This window comes from Lagopus muta, chromosome 2, assembly GCF_023343835.1.
Source record: "Lagopus muta isolate bLagMut1 chromosome 2, bLagMut1 primary, whole genome shotgun sequence".
NCBI lineage: Eukaryota > Metazoa > Chordata > Aves > Galliformes > Phasianidae > Lagopus > Lagopus muta.
In genome coordinates, this window is record NC_064434.1 from 57,875,159 (window position 1) to 57,891,803 (window position 16,645).

The 16,645-nt window shown below is 41.2% G+C and overlaps 1 protein-coding gene across 3 annotated transcripts in view; it reads right to left on the reverse strand.

The window, feature by feature from the left end:
• Nucleotides 1–16,645, reverse strand: part of HIVEP2 (HIVEP zinc finger 2) — a 125,706-nt gene that overhangs the window by 88,664 nt on the left and 20,397 nt on the right. For 2 of the 3 annotated variants that reach the window (XM_048935040.1, XM_048935039.1), the window contains exon 2: nucleotides 7,390–7,495. The exons of the other annotated variant lie outside the window; for it this stretch is intronic. The gene's annotated coding sequence lies outside the window, so the exon portion shown is untranslated. The remainder of the gene's footprint in view (nucleotides 1–7,389; nucleotides 7,496–16,645) is intronic. 3 annotated transcript variants of the gene reach the window in all.

Genomic DNA, 16,645 nt, shown 5'->3' on the forward strand with positions numbered 1-16,645 from the left:
ATGATTTTGAAATGGCATAGCTAGTGGTGATGACTTGTTCCACAGCAATCTTCTTCAGCATTCTACCATGATGGAAGCCACCACAAGCTGAGAAAACTTCCCCTGGCATATGATGGCAGTGAGCAGGCCAGCCCAAGCCTCCTTAAGAGAAGCTTCAAAGCAGCTGATGGAGAGGAATTTTTGAGTAGAGTGGGAAGGAGGCAGCTTCACACAGCCTTAGCTGCTTTTCCCAGAGGAGCAAAGATTGAGAGGGAAAAACACCACAAGCCTCTCATCTTCTTCAGCTTGCCACAAAAGAGAAATGTGTTTTTCAGTAGGATCTGGTGAGTCTGACACTGAACTTAGCTCAAGTGACATGAAAAGTTAATGGTTAGGAACAAAGTAGGTGGAGAGGAGGAGGAGGAGGAAAGAAGACATTTGTTATTTGAAGTAGACTTCATTCAAAAGCCACTTTTCACAGCCAGAACTAAAATTTCCATTCAGCTGTTTATTTCTGGTAGCCTAGATAGCTTGCACAAGTGAAAGAAGAGGGATATAGACAGCAACCTTATACATGCCTGCCTAACAGCAGCTCAAGTAAATGAGAAGACAACCAGACACATCTTTCTGGCCACCAGCCTTTGAAGGCAGGATAGGCAGTTTTTCTGTTTGTTGGCAGGTGCTCCACCACCTTGCTCTCCAAGGAGGTTGGTAGTAGCAATCCAGGCCCTGCAGAAAGAGACAGAAAGAAGCAAACATTGCAGATGGAGTGATATGCCTTCAGCTCCAGCCATGGGACCTGCAGCAGTCTCCCCACGTGGCCCTGCTGCTCCCTAGCAGCCCAAAGCTTCCTCGTGAAGAATGGCACAGCCCCTTTCTGCTACAGACTTAGCAATCACTACTTAAAATTGGCTGGGTCAATACATCAAATCAATCCATACATTTTATGTATAATTTCTGTTTGCATCAGTTTGAATCCTCCTCCTTCACAACTCTGATATCCTCTCCCACTTCACATACTGTAAATTTCTTACTCCTTTTAGTCCGTGTTTCATCTGAAAATGACTCTTTTCTCAAGCACACCAAAGCATTCTCTTCTTCCTACCCTGTGTTCTTCCCAGCCCCCTGTTGTTTTCCCCTGGCCCTTTCACCTTTGCTGTTTCCTCACTCCTCTCTCTTCCTGCCCTTGATTTCTCTCCTCCCTTTTTTCTTACTTTGAAGTTTCTCAGTGCTTTCTCTTCATCCTTCCTGCCACACTGACTGAGGTGCTCCCCAAAGCATCTGGCCTGCCAGAGGCTGTGCCGAGTTGGACACTGACACACAGATGCCCATACCACTGTCTGCTAGAATGAACACTGTTCTTCATTTGGGGTCCCATGTCATTTGAGAAGTATGCATTAATTGTACCCAGCCATGCATTCAGTGAGCTACACCTGTTTGTTGTGTTGGTTTTTTTTTAAAGCAAGATCAGGACAAGCAACACCAACACGTGGCTGGGGCTTCCAGCACTGAGCTCTCCTAGAAGCTGCTGTGTACATGCAACACTCCCTTGTTCTGTGGTTCTGCTGCCCAAGGGTGGAAATCAGTGCTCTGTAGAGTGCCAGCGCAGTGCCACTTAATCATTTCATTCCTCCTTCCTCAGAAAAGATTTACTTGGGTTGTGCTGCACTCCTAAAGGCAATCCTCCTCCTTCAGTGAAAGAAAGTCTTGTTTTTTAATAAAAAATGTCCCTGCTGTGAGCAAATTAAAAAAAAAAAAAGAGAGAGATACAGATAGAGATAATAGAGAGATGAATTCATTCCTCCTGGCACAGCAACAGGAAACAGCCAACCAGCCTCCACTGCAGCGCTGTGTTCTCTGTGTTCTCTCTGCAGTCACACAGAGAAATCTCGATGAAATCTACAGGCCAGACCCACCGATAATTCTGACTGCTTTGCCTGTTTCAGCAATGCAAAACAGCTGTAAAACCAGTTCAACTTGCCCATTTCTGTCAGCCTTCCCATGCCAGTTTAGCCCTGCTGCTCACCTAGGTTCTTCCCTGGCCCCTCACCCACTTCCTCTAAAGGGGGACTCAGACTCTGTCCAGGTGTATTACTGGGGACAGGCTGCAAATCCAAGCAACTGGCAGAAACAAAATACTCTGTTTCCTTGTACTTGTATATTTCTTTAGATGCCAGGAATCAGAGCTCAATCATGTTTCCTGCTCCTCAGACTGGAGAAACTGGATATGGATGTAAGAAAAGGCAGAAAGAGGGCTGATCAAAAAGAACAAGGAAAATAATGATAAAAAACCCCAAATACTGCTTCACTCTGGTCTACATCTTGGAGAAAAAATAATTCCCCCTGCAACCAAGCCCTCCCCTCCAGGGATACACAACAGTACCAAAATTTAACAGCATTTTCTTGCAACTTTCAAGTGCTGCTGCACTTAACAGTCTCATGAAAAAAAATATCACCAATTAACAATCGCTTCATTTGCTTTTTGTCTGAGAAAAAAAAACACACATAGAAAGGACTGGAGACAACACGGGGAGTTGGATAATTTTCTATTAAAAAAAGCCTTCAATAAGAAAACGGGAGATATTCAGCATGATTTATTCTTACCATCTCAGTAACAGCCCCTAACTCTGAATGCATTAATACATACACCTTAAGCACCATTGGGCTCCTCGTGTTGCCATGGAACTGAAATCTTTGCAGTTTAGATGGTGATGTATGCCAGGAAGCGTACTGTTCTTACACTTCCTATAACAGAAGCAAAAATCACTGCATAGCATTAACTCACTTAGCATTTAAGGCATTCAGTGTCTTTCTCATCTGCTTGTCTTCACACAGTTTGCTTTTTCTATCTTGCCACATGCAAATGAAACACATTTGAGATAGCTATTCTTGTCCTTATGAAGTTAATAGCTCACATGCTGAGCACATTGTAGAAGGTCCACAAGGCGATGGACTTTCCCCTTTTAATAAGAGGCTGTTTGCAGGCAAGCAGCTGCTGAAAGGAGAGCTAGAGAAAGTGAAATATGTGTGGATAGAACACTGTGCTCTATATCAAGGTAGCATTTTAGTAGATTTTGGTAACCTAGTTAACATATGTATTGCTACCGCTCTTGACACTCATTCTGAATGTTCTCTTGCCCCCTGTGACTGCTTGTCCAGACAACCAAATTATAGCACAAAGATCCTGCAGCAGGTGCCAGCTCTTCCTACACCTTTGTTTCCTAATTTAGGTTGGTGGGCTCCCAGGGGTAAGCAAAGTGTTGGGTGCTTCTTCACAGGAAAAATAAGTCAGTACAACTCTGTGCTATCTAAGGATTCAGCCTACAACGATTACCTTCAGCAGATCTGAGGGTTTTGCCAAAGCTTCTGAAAATGGCTGTATGCACATTACAAATACGCCAATCTTCAAGTACGAAGCAAAAACAGGACAGGCAAATATCCAAGTTTGTTTTAAAAGGTTACCACAATAAATAAATAAATAGCTATTTGTGTATATAAACATTGGATCAGTACCTGTAGAAACAGCTGGAAACCGGTCCATGAGCTGAAGCCAGCCTGAGGCTTTTACCTCCAAAGTTAAATATTTGCATAGCATTAAGCTTAAAATTAAAGCATTTGCAGAAGAAACTTGCTGACTCGCACATAGGGAAGAAAAAGAGGGAATTTAGCTTCCCTACACATAGGGACAGATTCTTTGAATGCCTTCCCCATCACATTAATTCCTGGACAGCACAAGGAAGGACAGACTACCAGCCCGGGAATTCCCCCTTCGCTTTCCGGAGGATTTGTGCACGCCTTGGACAGGAAGGCAGAAACCCAGGTAGCTGCTTTATGAAGAAGGCCTTTGTTTCTCATTCCTCATCCCTCAACCACCTGGTAAGGCTCCTTCCTAGTGAAGAAGGGCCCCATTCACCACACCTCCACCCAGCAGTCCCCACATCCCTGTGCCATAAGCCACCTCTTTCTTGTCCACAGCTCCTGGGGCAGAGCTGGCCAGTCTGCAGTGAGTGCTTCCTCCTGCTTGCTACCCCCAGGGACGTGGGGCTGTGCCTAATCATAAGGAGGCTTTCTGAGGCAGGTTTAGCCCCTGTGCCAGCACAAGGCACAAAAGCACTGTTGTGTTGTCTGTAGTGCTCTCACCAAATACAGGGAGAGGTTTCTCCAGCATCCTCAGGTCCCCTCCACTCCTCTCTACAGATGTAAGGAACATGCTGAGTATTGCCAAAGCAGAGCTCCCTCATTCCCTTTGCTGGCAATGAGCTTCTGCCCATCCTACTGCTGCCGCCTTCACCTCTGGTACAAGTCAGGCTCTCACCACTGGTTTCCTTGTTACAGGAAAACATATATTGTGCAATCATGAAAGGCCGGTGCAATGTCAAGAGCATTAAAAACACTCTGGGGACTGATTAGGGTCAAAAGGGAAAGAATTTATGATGGTTAATAAAGTTAAATCTCTCAGAGTTCTGCTTATCCTTTCCAATTCAGGTAACCGGATCTTATAAGAAAAGTTATTAAAATGTTGGAAGTTATTACTGTTCCTTTGAAAGAATTCCCTGATAGGGAAACCTGTGCTCTGCCCACAGGCACCTGGCCAGGAATGAGCCCAGCTCACCCACACAGCTGAGCTGACACTGAGGAGGAGAGAAACTTTTTTCACCATCAGTACCTTGCCAGCACACGGAGAGCCACTAGCCAAGAGTGTGGCTCTTGCCCAGCACTCCCAGCTTGGCTCCTCCTTCCACTGGATGCTTCAATGGGGTGCATTCCACATTACAACTGAGACTTGTTTTAGAACACTTTGTAACCTAATATGCCCCATATCAACATGATTTTACAAGATGCTAATGATTTTCCTCACTAAGATAATGACACAGAGAGAGCAAAGGGAAGAGGAAGGGGAGATTATTTAAAATATTAGGAAGCATGTATCAATATCTAAATTACATACACTTCACTGCATCATATGTTTTCATTTTCTTACCACTCAATCATCATAAATGTGCAACATATGTCCTTTCCATTTTCTCACTCTTTTACTACATCACATCCAATTTAATTTCCTGTGAAGGCCTGTAATGTTTTACAATGTACCTGTCTAGGAAGGTCTCTGCAATAAGCAGAGTCCAGTCCCTTGGAAGGCCTATCTTTTATGGGCTGAGCTCCTGAAGATTAGTTTCCTGTTGCAAAGCTGTATGAGAACTAGCCAAAGATGAAAACGAAAACACAGAAAGGAAAAACAAACAAAAAAAAACATTCTGATTCCTACATTCAACGAAGGAAATTTCATTTTGATTTGGGTAGAGGTAATTATCTCATACAATAAGTTCTCTCGAGGTGCTAGACATAGCACCCCTTGTTCTCAGCTCATCAAAAGCAGAGCAGCGAGGTGTCTGCTTCCTCTCTGTCCTCAGCAAACTCACAGAGCTGCAAGCAGACACTACTTCGGCAACCACACCTCCTCATCAGCCTTCCCCTCAGAGAGCGCTTCTGCCAGTTATATGCCAACTTTCAGCTAAAAAAGCATGAAAATGTCAACCAAAACACATCCATTCTACTTTGGAAAAGGTACCTGTGGCAACAGGAAGCTAGCCTAGTTGACCTACCTGCTCATCTCCAGACCTCTGCACATGCAGAATGCAGAACTCTATTTCTTCAAACAAGTTCTACTTCACAAACACACCCACAAACACCAAAACGACTTATTTACAAAAAAGACATATATCCACTGGCAAATAAAAAATGAATCAACTCAGAAGAAACAAGAGCAATAGAAATCATTATTCCTGTGTTCATCTTGAAAAGGTTTTTAGATATGGCTAATACAGGAGATATCAGACAAACATGAAGAAAAAGTCTGTAGACTATGGCGTTAATTGTATTCAGCATGCATGGGTGGCCATACACACACTAGCAGCCCTTTCAGTGTAAGCAGGATCAATGCTCTCTCCCTTAACCTTCAGGATCTTCCCTTCGAGCAGAACCAGAGTGAGCCAGATCTAGTCACTTCTTCATTAATTAGAACATTCAGAAACTCAGAAATTATCTGAGCTGTGAATGGCTCTCCCAAAACACATCACACTGTTTAATGAAGCATGAATTTTCTCTCCCCACTCCCTGAAAGACTTCTGTATTACTTTCCATCTCTTACATCACTGACGTTAACATTAAATCAGCCACACATCCAACAAACATCTTCAAAATTATGTGTAAAAATGCAACACACTGAATCCAGATAAATGCTTTTAGAGCAAACAGTCATCCCTCCTCATCCATTTAAAACCTTAAATCTGCACATGGACTTCCATTGAGCCTTCTCCTATGTTACTTCAACAATCTTTCCCTTGTAATTTTGTTCTCTGCTTATGTATTTAACACTCTACCTCAAAAAAGTGGCTATAAGTAAAAAAAAAAAAAAGAAAAAATTCTCACAGGGAACATTACTTAAAAAGTCTCAGATGACACATGGAATTCAACTCCCATCAGCATGAAGAAACATTTTCCTACCAGCTTCAGTGGGAGACTGGAACCATAAATCAGAAGATGTTCCATGCTAATAGTTATGTGGCATGCTACAAACTACTCCAAAATATAAAGCAATCATGTAGCAATTCTCATAAAACCAGTTTGCTTGTGGTTTTACAGTATCTGAATCAGAAGAGTAAAAAAGACAGACATGCCAGGTAGCAGTGACTTTAAATGTTTTGCCTTGTAGGCTAGAAATTAAGCAATCTCCTTTCAAAAGATGAGGGTCTTAGTCTTTACTTCCTTTTACAGGGTAAGGAAAAACAAAATCACCATATGGATTTAATTCCTATAGAAATCTTATTTAAAGATTGTATAATGTAAAGCTAAACAGCAAGGGAATAACTGCCATCATCTGGCTGAATTTGGTAAAATTGAGTTAATTTGCACTTCTTTAGAGAGTCAGTGTGTGTGAAATTAATCTAATTTAGATTGATCAGAAACTGAAAATGGAATGAAAGAGAAAAGCAATTAAAGACCTTTTCTAAACACAAAAATAGTGGTGCTTTAAATGCAGCAACGCAGTTAAGGTACAGAACCCTTCATGCCAATACCACCACAGCTTCCTGCTCAAGGAAGAGAACAGCAGGCTGCATATCTGCACATCATTGTTATACCACTATAACTCCATCCAAAAAGAACATCAGTAGAAGGTTTCTAACAACATCTGTAAATGAATGCATTCTCAAGATCGTATTTGCAGTTAAAACAATTCAGCATTCTGCATAGGACCAGACCTAGCAGATAAACATCTGCTGGAATGGCTCACTGTAATTTATTATACAGGTGGCTTAACATTTACTTCAATGGCTTTTAGCACCTTTGTGTTATTGTTACTATGCTGCTCTAACTAGCAGTGGTTAATGTAAGATGCAGAAGTTCACATACCATATATTTATGAATAACTGGTTTCCAGAGATGTGGCAGTGATAACATTGTCATCGTACGATTCAGGGTAGCTTGCTGTGGGTCACATATCAGGAGAGGGTCCCACCTGAAAACATAACAAATCCAGATATTGTTCATTGTACTCAGAGGTTTACTTCAAGCTTTACTAATATGTGTGCGCTCTGACATAGAGTTAACAGCATCCATGCTCCTCCAAGGCTCACAGAAGTCATTCTTCTACTCACAGTGGCAAGGAAAATATTCCTGTTGTTTCCAAACCGTTCTGGCCACTGCTCCAGGTCAGATTTCAGGCACACTATCAAGGCAGTCAAGGCACTGACAACAAATTTCATTGTCAGTGCATAAGCTCTAACTGTTTGGTGGACAGATTTTCCATTTGTCAGGTCATCAACAAGCAGGTAATACCTTTCACCAGTGCATTAGCAGCTTGGCTCAACCTTTTTTGTCTTTCCCTAATTGAAAATCTCCAGCTTAAAATGTGCAGCATTGGAGCTCCTGCATGAACTATTTTCTTGACATGAAAGGATCTGAAAAAGCATTGCTTTTCTATTGGTAACTACAGTCATATTATTTATATCAATTTAATTATGTAAAAATCACTTGATAGGTGGGCCTGTTCAATATTTTGATAAATGCAGATATGGAAAATGAGATTGTACTGGCAGCATTGTTTCCTATGAAAAGACATATGGCAGAAAACAAACCAACTTTCCAGTTTAAGAGCTAGAAAAACTTTTTCCTACTAAAACTAATGGCAAAACCATAATTAATGGAAACAATTAGGCTCAAGAAACCTTAAAGTCTACAGCACTAAATAAATGAAAAATTGCTTGGACCATGTATCTCCTTAAGTGAGATTAAGCTAGAATTAAGAAACTCAATTTTAAATTTTATTGACTAGCCCTAAAGTGCACAAGGATATATGTGAAGTTATAAAACCAAGTTTGATATATAAGGCAGATTAACTGGGTTCCCTTCATTTTGAAAGTGTGAATAAAATGACTAACAGGATACCCAAAAATACACCCAGGAACACTCATATAGACATAACACAGTGGTCTGAAGTCTCATCAGAGATAAAATTGGAGTTCTATCTTTTTAAATCAAGTGTCCCCAGCCAGAAACCAATGTTCCTCCTGCTCTGCAAGCTGCATCTCATTCTAGGGTAGGAGGTTTTCAGGAGGGAAGTCTGGTAAATAACAAAGAACTTTAAAGAAATGATGTTGTTAGATTTTACCCACAGTTTACATTTTTTAAATTACTCTAATGCTTCTCTGACTCTTCATACCTCCCAAAGTGGCTTGGCTCTTGCATTTATTACGCTTCATTGGCCAGCCACAACATCACACAGCACTCCAGCACCAAATACTTCTGCATTTTCTGCCAACTAAGCAAGTCAGTGTCTCCTACACTCTGCATTTGGTATTTAATAACAAACTTAAGGTCAGAAGAGCAAACTCCATGGTCAAAAACAACAACAAAAAATATATACTTGCAAAGGGTATACTTCCAATGGCACAATGGTAATATGTCATACGGCACGTTTGCCTGCTCAGAAGCAGTGTAAATACATGTTGGCAAACAGAAGCAGCCATGAGTAGAGAAAGTATATTTAGGTTTACTCATAGGTGTTCCACAAGGCCCCACTCCAGGCTTTCTGTAGCTATGAGCCTACGTGAATTTAGCTGGGGGCTGCTGAAAACAAGTGCAATCGCTGGCTGAAGGACAGCAGGTGAAGAATATACATCCTGGCAAGGACAGATGGGAACATGGTTTGAACAGCACTGACTGCCTGTGAGCTCTTCCAATACAGACAAACACACCCAGCACAACTTACAGCACTTCTGCCCTAACCAATATGGGCTACACAACAAGTCTGCCTGGGAATTCTGCTAGAAAGCATCACCAGTCTGTTATTAGTATGAACTACCATGAATATTAGCGCTCAAATTCTGGTATATATCTGCATTCCCAGAAAGACATAAGTATAAAAGAATTAGAAAGCATTATCTGAATTTGGTGGGCAGTTTTAAAAGTACACTTGAAAAGGAGTGGATAAGCACTAACTCTTCACATTCAGATCATCATAAAGGAAATTCCTTAAAACAGGCAATTTTCACATTAGAATCCTTCTATTGACCCACTTAAATTTTGCTTCCCCATTCTATTTCATGTTCATTGCAGCTTGAAAAAGAAAGAAAAAAAAAGAAAAAAAAAAAACTTCCCTCCCAAAGAAATTATCTGCAGCACCTTTACTATAAAAGGATGCTGCTAAAAATGGCTAGCTGTCTTCAGCAGGAAAATACAGCATTGCACAACTTATTCTTTTGGAGGTTCATCTGGAGTAATTTAATCAGTCAATCAGTCTTTCCCTAATCATTGTACCTAATCACTTAACTTACATCACCTCATTTACCTTTTAAAAAACTACCAGAATTTTCCAGGTGAATAATTCATTTAAACATTTTGTTGTTGTTGTTGTCTGTTAACTGTACTCTTGGAAAATGAATGTTTTGAAACAAAAGCCCTCAATCACCACATGAATAGAAAAGAATGATCACAGTGTAGCTACACCTTGAACACAAATAAATCATAATGCAAGTAACCAAATGAAATGCATGTCTAATGAATTAGTTCTAAACTAAGGTTTTCCTGCTACAGATTGGTAGCATTCAAAAGCTGTATTCTCCCTACTGTCTGATGTCCAGCATGGAATAAGTTTGCGGTCCTCCATTTAATTGTCTCTGGACCCTTTTGCTGAGATTCCTTCACAGATTCATAATCCTCTTATTCAGCAAGCTCAAGGCCATGGTCCAGATTTTGAAGTCCACAAGGCGCATACCACATTCAATACATATCACCTTTTTCTCACAGTTCAGATGGAGGGATCCTGGGAACCACACAGGAGAATACCAGAATTGTTCAAAATAAAAACTTCTCCTAAAGCAGGAAGCACTAGGGAGCAGCTGTTAAGATGAGACTGAACTACTTGTGAATGTGGCAACTTTCAAGATCTTTCACAAACATTTTTTTGAGTAGAGACTTCCCAGTGTCTTTCCCTTGATAAGACTAGAATACCAAAGTTCTGAACATACACTTTGACAGAAACTGCAAGTCTTAGAAGAACCTCTTTAAAGCAAAGGCAAAGCCTTTCCAGGTGAATTAGAAGCCTAGAAGCCTTTGTGAAATCTGAAAATGTAAACTGTATAAGATATATTTAAGTACATGACTCTGACGATGGAAATAACTGGTGAAGACAGCAATACACTGAAGAGCCAGCCCTTAAAATCTTGGTAGGGGATGGATTGGGAACTAAAGACACAAATCAATACAGTTTCTACATGAAGAGAGAATTGTAAGAAAATACACATAGTTCTTGTCCAAACTGTATATTTGCTAGGCTAGACAGTAATGCCCAGTGCCATCAATTAAGACCTTCATTTTCATGCACAGTATGTTCGTACTTTTAACGGAACGCCAACATTAGGCACAGTTAGAAAAAATTAATAGAAGCTGAAATGTATTTTCTGCTGTCAGCTCACTCTCACATTAGCATGCTATTGCTTCTAAAAACTGAGTCTATTGGTCAGAAAACAATCCTAAAATTATACTTACACATAATGAACTACAGATTAGATACTCTTTCATCCCGAAGTATTATTTTCTTATAATAAAGTATGACATTGATGAAGAAAATATGTAATCTTTTGCACCATAAATGTTCACATTAATACGCACCACATATTCACACCAATAAAGTTGAATATAACTTACAGACATAGGTGTTTAGAATATGCCTATAAAGCATTGCAAGGCTTCAGCAATTCTTTCCTCACTTCCAATAAATACTGTTTGCTGACTTGAAAAACAAATGAGAACTCATAAAATGGACAAAATACCTAAACCAACATTTAGATTAGCTAGGTTAGATTGGCTCAGTACAGGCATCAAATTGTTTACACCATCAGGTCTAAGTAGTAAGCTTCACAAATTCTCCAGATATATGTATTTTATTATTATATATTCTTGAAAAAAAAAACAACTATATCTTCTAATTACAAAAGCAGTACATACCTATGAATAGCCTTTCAGAAAAATATATTTTAAAATGAAAATTTAGAAGTAAGTAATGATCTGTTAACACATTATCTTGCTTGAAGAAATAAACCTTTCTTCTCCTTTCCTCACAAGAAATGGAAGGAATTGAGAAAGGAATCGCAGTCCCAAGCCTTACTTTCTTGGCATCTGCCTGCATCAGAAGTTAAGCATTATGTCAGTAAAGGTGAGAAAGCACCGATCTTAGTCCTCACGCTACAATGTACATCCAAAGCTACATTGTAGACACCACAGCATGTGCGTACTTCACTGGGCAACAGAAAACATGGATGACTCAGTTGCCTGTAAAATACACTAGACTGACACCCACACTCACTGAAGGTCTCTTCTCTGTGCAGAACAAGTGCAGTGAAGCAGCAATGCAAGCTGCTTCTTAAGCAGTGTTTCCAAACACTCCTTGGTTACATCCTGGAATGAAGAGGAGCAGCAGTTTCTCAGTAACCAAGAGTTACACAGCTGAGAACAGCAATTCAGCTCTGCGCTTGTGATGTCCTAACACTAATAAGCAATCAGTAAGGAGGGGGAATGAGGAGAACAGGAAAATGCAGCTACAAACACAAGATACACTGCACCAGAAATCTCCGTTGAAGTGTATATGTACCCTCCACCAGACAGCATCAAGGGGCACAAAATGAGATCTGACATGCTGTCCTGCGCAAAGCTGAGCAAAGGGAGAAGCAAGAAAAATACTGCATGAAAACCCACAGACAAGCAGTACTTTTTCCTTGGACCTTCTTGAATAACTCACGCAGAAGGCGTTCAAAATCAAAAAATATCCACCAGATTGTCTCTGGCATGATATACTCTATCAGCACTGCCCAATTAAGTGTGTTGTTCTCTTTCTCATTATGACTTGCTTTGACCTTTCACTTTTTTTCACTAATTCCTTTTTTAAATTCTGTGCCTCACTTTGATGAACGTTAGCGATCACAAGGTACATGGAGAATGACAGGCAGTGACCATTCCTGGAGGCTGTCGCACTCAGGCTGCGATGCAGCGATCATCTGGAGGCTGGGACACCAGCACAGAACAAGAAGGTCACCCACATCCTTGTCCTTGCAGAGATCAGCGCTTCCAGAAAACAACCTCATAAATCAAGATCTAACATCCAGAGCATTTCACAAGTATTCCTATATCTCTTCCAGCAACAGACATGAAACATTCATGTCTGAGAACAAATGTCATTAAAAAGACGTTAGAGATGACAACACATGTTGGGGCTGTGAAAGTAGGAGGAAACACCCAGCCCCCTTACAAACATGAGGACCAGTGAAAGACACAAAGACAGACAGAGACAGTCTGAAGTGGCACAAAGAGATCTGATCACTAATCAGAGACAGAACTCCTCCGAGAGTCACAACTGTCTCTGCAGGCTCTGAGAGACAGAATTAAATTGGCTTAGTACTATGTTCAAAAGTGAATTTAATTAGCTGACATTAAGCAGGATAAGTCTGTGGTACCATGTTGCTCTGACAGAAGGGTCTCCAGAAGGGTAAGTGGAAGGTAAAGTCGTATTTTTCAAGATGAGCTCACAGACATGCACCTACAGTGTAACAGAGCATCTGCTGAGGGCGGCTCAGTGCTCACGACAGACACATCACTCTGCACAGCAAAGGATGGTCTGTAATAAGAGGAGCACCAATTCTGTGCATTTATTCTTACAGATGTGCATTACACCTCTTCCTGATGTTGCCCCATCCATGAAGACAGCCTCAACACAACCCCTGCCAGCTCCTCCCAGCTAGACCTGTCCCTGATGTGCTGCGCAGCAGATGTCATTTCTTTCTGCCTGCACTCTTGGCTGAGCAGCCAGGGCTGCTTTCTGCTGGCACCCTGCTGTGCTCCATCCAGCATCAGCAGGGAGACAGGGAGAAGATGGTGCAGGCGGAAGCTGTGGCTGCAATCTAGAGATAGAATGTGACAATTGGAGAGTCAGGATAAACCCAAATCAGGTGTTTTCCTGAGGAAGACTTGGAGGAAATGGAACAACGCATTCCAAAGCAAAAGCTTCATGCATGTGAAACTTAGTAAGACTCCCCTTTGCATGCCTCCTATTTGATGATAAACTTATTTCTGGTGAAAAGCGTCTTGCTGTCAGTGCTAGAAATCCTGATGGAAATCCAGTTGATGTGCAAAGCAGGCACCTGCTCACCCCAGGCTGTGACTTGGATGCTACTACTTACATCACTCAGGTTCATGCCCCAGCCCTGGAATTAGCACCAAGCCAGACTTACCAATCAAGACAAAGAGGCTTTGCCCATCCCATTAGCAGCAATCCCTAGACTGTTGCTGCTCCATTACATGCCACAACTGCATAGTAATGTAAGCTCTCAATTTAAGCCAGGAGTGCCCTTCCTCACCACATGCATATTTAGGTTGCGTGACTCTGCATAGCCACAAGCAGGTTTCGAGAGTAAGCTCTGCATTCTGCACACCCTTTCTTGGCACCCCATGCATAAGCCTGCTTTACTGGCTTCTTATACTGACATACCCTCCTGCATAGCCAGCCAACTCCCCTGCCACATCTGGACCAATAAATCTGTTGTGCCCAACTCCATCCCTGTCCCGGCGTGATCTACCAGCAGAGGCAAAGCAGAGAGCAGCAGTTGGCAGGTAGGGATGAAATTAGGCAGGGGATAGAGACCCAAGTTATACAAATCATTGAATTTCTCTTTGTTTTCTCATATAGAAAACAATCATGCTGCTTTTCAGATATACTGTGCCCCACAAATAAAAACATTACTTGTTACTTATATACATCACTTATTACTATATACATGAAAATTACTTTCAACCAAACCCAAACAAATGGAGGACATATGATTGCATAGTATTAGTTTTTAATTATTTCACTCTCTGCAGGAAACTCAAGTCCACAGCTGAGTGCAAATAAAGACACCAGATCGTTACGATATGAAAAGCAAAACAATGGCCTGACATGACCTAACTAAAGCACAGGATACTACCTCCCCAGGGCAGAAATCTCCGTACTCCAAAACTTCCTTCCAAGTACTCTGAATACATTATTAGACAAAGAAACATGAAATTCACTTTTGCAAGGCAACAACATTTTTAAAAATAGCGTCTAACGTTATTCCATAAATCTTAAATTAAAAAAAAAAAAAAAAAAATCCATGTCAGAAGGGGCCTTTAAACTTCAGAATTAAACAAATTTAAGCCTGAATCACAACACGAAGATATATGTAATAAACTCTGAATGTGTCGAAAGCTTCACTGGAGCAAGGTTCGCTGAAGGTCTAGCATAGGCTTTATGGCTCACACAGCGTCACAAGGCTGACCTCTATGCAACATCTGGTGCTGGGAGTGCTATCTTATGGATGGAGGAATGGACTCAGCAATCAGCTGCTTGAGTTTCAGACCTGACACTGGAAGGCATCTCACCACCTGTCTTTGATTCCCACGATAATATTTCTTACTGCTCCTAATCTTGTCAGATACTGACATTGTAAATAGGACGTGCCTTAAGATGCAAGTCAAGGAAGCCTACAGCTTCACAGAAGCCTTCAGATATTATCACGGAGAAAATAATAAATCATTTGTATCTCACAGTTCCAACATTTTACCATTTTTACAGAGCTTCCTATTCAGCAAGTATTCTCCAAGGAATACATTCTTTCTTTCTCCCAAGATATCTTTTTTAGCCTCCTTTCCTCAGTAAAAAAGATCTGCAAACACCCTGTGTGTAATGGCACGCCTGTACCTGCCTCTTCCCTACTAATTTCTCTAAAGAGATTTAACAGATGTAGCAAGCTTAAAGCTACCAAGTTGCCAGCAGTTCCTTCCAATCTCAATTTGTGCTTGAACAGACAAGAGAGGGCCCATTAGCGTCCTCAGGGGAAAAACAGCTGCGTTAACTGGTGAAACACCACAGAATCCCTAGAGAAAATAGGCATGTGGAGATGCAACACAGCTAAAAGCTGAAATCCACACCTAACCACCTCCAAAGAAAAAGTGAGAAGGAAGCAGGTCTGGGCACTGCAACACACAGCTTGACAGCTCACCTATGGCTGTGGATCACAGAGTTCTAGCTGGCTCTTCACCAGGCACATCTGCTGCCACCTCTACAGCAGCTGCTTCATAACCACCCAGCTCCCACACCTCCCACTGGGTCCCCCAAGGTGGTGCATTGACAAATAAGATCCCCTGAATCTGTTACTCCAGCACAGCCACAACAAACTGCTGCTGCAGGCACCAGTTTATTTCCTACAAACATCCTATACCCGGCGCTTATCATACAACTCACACATTACATATTTGCGTGTAAAATTATATCAAGGCATTCATAGACATTGTTGAGATTTCAAAATATTATCAGTGTAATGAAAAAAAAGGAGAGAAAACTTTTGAAGTAATTTATTGCTATTTCCCACACTTGATAAAGAAAACTTATTGCATCAATTTACCTATTTTATACTATCAAAAACAAGTTTGAAAAGCAGACACTGCTAAGTTTCTAGCATCCTGTTCCCAGTTTTGCACTTTTAGCAACTAAGAGTTTCATCTGTTGTTGGAAGGAAGATTTTGAGTGGCTAGAAGTGCAACTACAAGAAATGGCTTGTAGTTGAAAGACAGATGACAGCAGTATGGAGTGAGTAACTGAAATATTTTAGAAAGATTTTAGACTTCTTTCTATTGATATAATATGGACAACAGATGGGTTTTTAAATGCAACTCTTGGTACAACTTCGCATGTGAGAAGGAAAATAATTTGGAATTCATGAGAACAGGAGCAGATTGTTCTGTGGATCCAGTTGGTGTCATTCCTCAGCCTTAAACTCTCCTGCAAAACACTGTAAGCAGAACAGCAGGAGTCCCAAAATTCCCCACCCTGGCTCCAGCTCATTAAGCTGTTTCTGTTCACAATGTATGCCTATATTAAAGAGCACATGCAGGACCCAGGGATTTCACTATAACTTAGGAATCTACCTGGAATTAAAGTTGCACTTGAAGGTTTTGTGAAGCAAACACGAGGCACACATGTCAGATATTTGGCCCAAGGTGGGCTGTCCTTTTCACTGGGTCTGTATGACATGTTTTCCACCCATCACAGGATTCTCTGCATTTTCTAGTTAGCTCTCAAGGCGGTGTCAGGGAAGGA